Below are 5010 nucleotides of genomic sequence, written 5' to 3' on the forward strand. Positions count from 1 at the left end.
GTCAGTGGAAGACCCGGGCCTTGTTGATAAGGCCCACTGCAGAGGGGGAGAAACTCAATTTGTGGCGTGAGGTTTTGGTCCTGATGGACCTCAGCCTCCTGCCAGAGGGGAGGGTGTCTTTGTGTCTTTTTAATTAAGTCCGCGAGCCGATCCGACGATCCCGCCAGCGAGACAGACCGGCAGATCGCAAATTTCGAAGCACGCCCCCGCCCCTGTCAACAAAACTGTTGTGGCCGCTATCTCCTTGCCATAATAAAAGCTTCAACTTGTCACTGTACAGAGTCCATCTGAACTTAATTTTACCTCCATCAGTGACAAGAAACTTTTTGATTTATGACACCTTTGCAGACATTTTACCAATCAAGAATATGTAAAATAATTTCCCTCTTTAGAAGGAGACTATGATATCGGACAAAGTCAATATGCTAAATAATTTCCCTCTTTAGAAGGAGACTATGATATCGGACAAAGTCATGTCATCAAATTATTTCAAGACCAGGAACACTCATGTCATCATATTCTCTCAATGTCATTTCATGTTGTTCCCCACACACACACGTCAGACCTGCTTGCCTCTTAACATTGTCTCCAGAGAGCACTGCTTCAGACGTTATGAATTTTCCCAGGGTTCTTAAATTAATCCGTCTCTCCTTCCCTACATGTTTAGTCTAAGATTGTAACAGTGCTTAATAAGGATGTAATCATCATATACAGTACATATTATTATTCAAATCCAATCCAATCAGAAAATAAAAATACAAATAATAATACGTTTCTAAAATGCTCACTGTGTTTCAGAGACAGTGAGATCAGTTTTGAGTAGATCTTGTGTCATTTATACAGGGGTAGGGTCAGTTATAGAGCTAAGGTTACCATGTCAGAGGGAATGAATAGTAAGATACATTGTGCAGTGGTAGCATATATAATTTTGATCAGTATGGGGCCAAGAACCGAGCCTTGTCGACCCCACAACAAATTGGTTGCTTGGTTATCGGATGTGATGTTGTCAAGCGACACAAAGAATGTTCTGCCTGTTAAATAGAAAGGGGGCCAGTTATTGTCACAGCCAGATAGGCCAACTAAAGTTTCTAGTCTATTGAGAAGAATTATGGCTGACAATGTCAACGGCTGTGGTCCGGTCGATTGGTATTAAAATTGATGAATTGTTTGCAGCATTGTTGATCATTGTTGATCATCATTGACTACTTTAATAAGAGTTGTGTCAGTGCTCTGGTTTGTGGTCAGGGCTAGCTAATCTAAATCTAAATCTAAAACCGGCTTGATAATGCTCAAATATATTAATTGAAGTAAGATAGTCAGTCAACTGGTCAGTTACTGAATGCTCAAGGATTTTGGAAAGGAAAGGAAGATTTGAGATAGACTAAAGTTGTTTAGGATGGCTGATCCAGAATTGTTTTTTTTAATTAAAGGTTTGATCACCGCTGTTTATCAGGCACAAACCGTGTGGAGAGTGAATTATTTATAATATGAAGTAGGCAAGCAACAACTGACGGAAGATCTTTCACAAGTTTAACTGGCAGAAGATCTAGCAAGCAAGTAGTGGGTTTAGAGGAGGCAACTACCTTAATGAACATGTATAACAAGACTCAAAATGACTTATAGTGCAAGACACAGGGTCTCTCATAGCAATAACATCTGAGGCTACTGTCATCTTGGTAGCAAGTTTTCAGTTTTTGCTTTTATACTTTCACGTTACACTATAAACATACATAGACATACTATAAAGTGACAGTTTGGGGGGGGGGGGGGGGGGGGGGGGTCCCTATGATCCCACTGTCCCTCCTCGAACCCAAGGTAGATTTATTATAAGTCCAATGGCCACAGGGAGGAAGGATTTCCTGTGGCTTTCAGTAGTACACCTGGGAGGAATGAGTCTATTACTGAAGGTGCTCTTGTATGAGGCCAGCACCTGGTGGAGAGGGTGAGTCAAGTTCAACACCCAGGACGGAGCCAGCCTTCCTGACGATCTTGTTGATCCTGTTGGCGTCTGCTGACCTCGCCGGACTACCCCAGCACACAACCACGAAGAAGATGGCACTTGCAACCACAGACTGGTAGAACATCCTCAGCATGGTGTTGCATACATTGAAGGACCGGAGCCTCCTCAGGAAGTAGAGTTGACTCCTTGGTCCTTTCTTGTACACTGCCTCAGAGTTGACTCCTTGGTCCTTTCTTGTACACTGCCTCAGTCCACGACGCCCCTGTACTCCTCATCCTTCCCCTCAGTGATGCAGCCGACTATTGCAGAGTCATCTGAGAACTTCTGCAGGTGGCATAACTCCGAGCAAAATTGGAAGTCGGATGTTTACAGGGTGAACAGGAATGGTGATAGGACCGTACCCTGAGGGGCCTCAGTGTTGCACACCACCGTGTCAGACACACCCCTGCAGTCTAAAAAACTGTGGCAGACCAGACAGATAGTCAACTATCCAGGAAACCAGGGGAGAGTCTACTTGCATCACCAACAGCTTACTCCCGAGTAGGGCAGGCCAGACGGTGTTGGATGAACTGGAAAAGTCAAAGAACATGTCTCTCACAGTGCTGACCAGGGGCCAAAGGAATGCCAGGACCAGCCTCTCGAAGGACTTCATCAGGTGGGACGTCAGTGCCACCGGTCTGTAGTAATTGAGGGTGCTGGGGCGTGACTTCTTCGGGACTGAAACCAGGCAGCATGTCTTCCACGGCACCGGGACCTTTCCCAAACTGAGGCTCAGGTTGAAGATGTACTGTAGGACTCCACACAGCTGGGCAGCGCATGCTTTCAGGGCCCTTGGGCTGTCGCCGTCGTAACCTTCAGCCTTACCTGGGCGGAGTCTGCACAGCTCTTTCCTGACCTGCTCTGCTGTGAAGATAGGTGTGCAGTGTGTGTTGGTGGGGGCAGAGGTGTTGTGAGGTATGACGGGAGGCTGTGCGGGGCTGATACTGGTGGGGGGAGGTGAAGGCTGAGTGGTATTGGTAGTGGTGGGGGGAGGTGGAGGCTGAGTAGTTTCGGTATTGGTGGGGGGAGGTGGGGGCTGAGTGGTTTCGGTATTGGGCCTCTCGTCAAATCTATTGAACAGGTTTAACTTGTTGGCCCAGTCCTGGTCCCCTCCTGCTGTCTGGCTACCGGTCCGCTTGTAGCCAGTGATGGTCCTCATGCCACTCCACACCTCCCTCAGGTAGTTTTGCTGAAGCTTACGCTCCAGCCCCCTCCTGAAGGTATCCTTGCCCTGTTAGATCTTCTCCTTCAGCAGCAGGACGCGCTTAATCTCCTCTCTTTCCCCAACTCGGAAGGCTCTCTTCTTCTCATTCAAGAGGGCCATGATGTCTGTGGTCACCCAAGGTTTGTTGTTGGGGAAGCAGCGTACAGTCTCTGTGAGAACAATACTATCTACACAGAAGTTGACGTACACAGTCCGTGAGATCATCAATGTCCTCTCCATGCAAGTCACAAAGCACGTCCCAGTCGGTAACCTCAAAGCAGCCCTGCAGAGCCTCCTCAGCCTCCTGTGACTATCCCCTCACCGTCCTGGAAGTCACAGGCTGCCGCTGAAAGAGAGGCTTGTACAGGGGCTGCAGGTGGATCAGGTCATGATCGGACCTCCCAGTGGAGGAAGGGCCACGGAGCTGTATGCCTCCTTAACATTGGCATACAGCAAGTCCAGTCTTTTGTTGTCTCTGGTTGGACAGTCCACAAACTGCTTGAACGTGGGCAGTGTCACTGCAAGAGAGATGTGGTTGAAGTTCCCAGATATCGTGATGAAAGCGTCCGGGTGTCCGGTCTGGAATCCGGCCACAGATGAGTGGATGACGTCACTCGCGTCGTTGGCCGAGGGAGGAATGTAAACACACAAGAGGATAACATGTAAAAAACTCACGCAGCAAATAATACGGCCTTAGACTCACAGCGAGCAATTCAATATCTGGGCTACACAAACGTTCTTTCACAGTGACACGCCCAGGATTACACCATTTGTTGTTAATAGAAATAGCAAGCCCACCACCTTTTCTGTTGCCGCTCTCTCGGTGAATCCTGTCCGCCCGAACAGTCTGGAAGCCGTCGACATTCATGTTGCAGTCCGGGATGTCCTCGTGGAGCCATGTCTCTGTGAAACACAAAACACTGCTCTCACGATACACCCGCTGAGTCCTCACCAAGACCGCTAGCTCGTCCGTCTTGTTAGCTAGCGATCTCACGTTCCCCATGGTGATCGAAGGGCGATACGGTTTGTATCTCCGTTTCTTCTCTCGTTGTTTCACCCCAGCCTTACATCCCCTGTACTTCCTTCTCAACTCCTTGGGATTTCAGGCTTTTCAGGCTCAAGACTCCGCCGTAGTGCTGGGCTAAGACGGCCACGCGATTGAGCAGAAGTGTCCCAAAAATTAAGAAAACCGAGACCACTTTCCACAGCATTGTGATGTGATGTTAGGGAATCACTAGTCAACCCTACCGCAACTGATTTGGCAACAAAAAACACATAACATTAATAGAAACACAGCTAAAGGCTGGAAAGAGAGTAGGAGCAACTGTTGCTGGCAGCCGCTCGCACAGCGCTGGAACCGGAAGTGGTGTTAGAATTGGTAGTACTGCTGCGTAAATATTCACGCTGCTTTTGTCTGAGGGGATTAAATCGATTTGAAAGATGATAATGTGGCCAAAAATATTTCTTGATTATTTACAATTGTTTACAAGATTGTTGTGGTGCACAAGGACTAGCTCAGGTGTGTGACCTGATGCTTGGCCTTTTGCCGCCTTTTGGACTATTGTTGCTGTAGTTACTATTTAGCTTTTCTTTGTTGTTATGTCTTTGCCATCAGATAGACTACAACAGGGGTGTCAAACTCAGGCCAAATCTGGCCCGCAGTGTAATTATATTTGGCCTGCGAGATGATGTCAAATGTCTGCTAGAGCTGGCCCGCCGGTATATAGCGCATGCACCGCTAATACTACACATCCCAGAATGCTCTGCGAGCGCGTTCTCTGTGACATCACGAGCCATCTCGATGTGC

This window comes from Genypterus blacodes, unplaced genomic scaffold (assembly GCF_046128005.1).
Source record: "Genypterus blacodes isolate CSIRO-AG114 ecotype Tasmania unplaced genomic scaffold, CSIRO-AGI_Gbla_v1 ptg000019l_1, whole genome shotgun sequence".
NCBI classification, from domain to species: domain Eukaryota; kingdom Metazoa; phylum Chordata; class Actinopteri; order Ophidiiformes; family Ophidiidae; genus Genypterus; species Genypterus blacodes.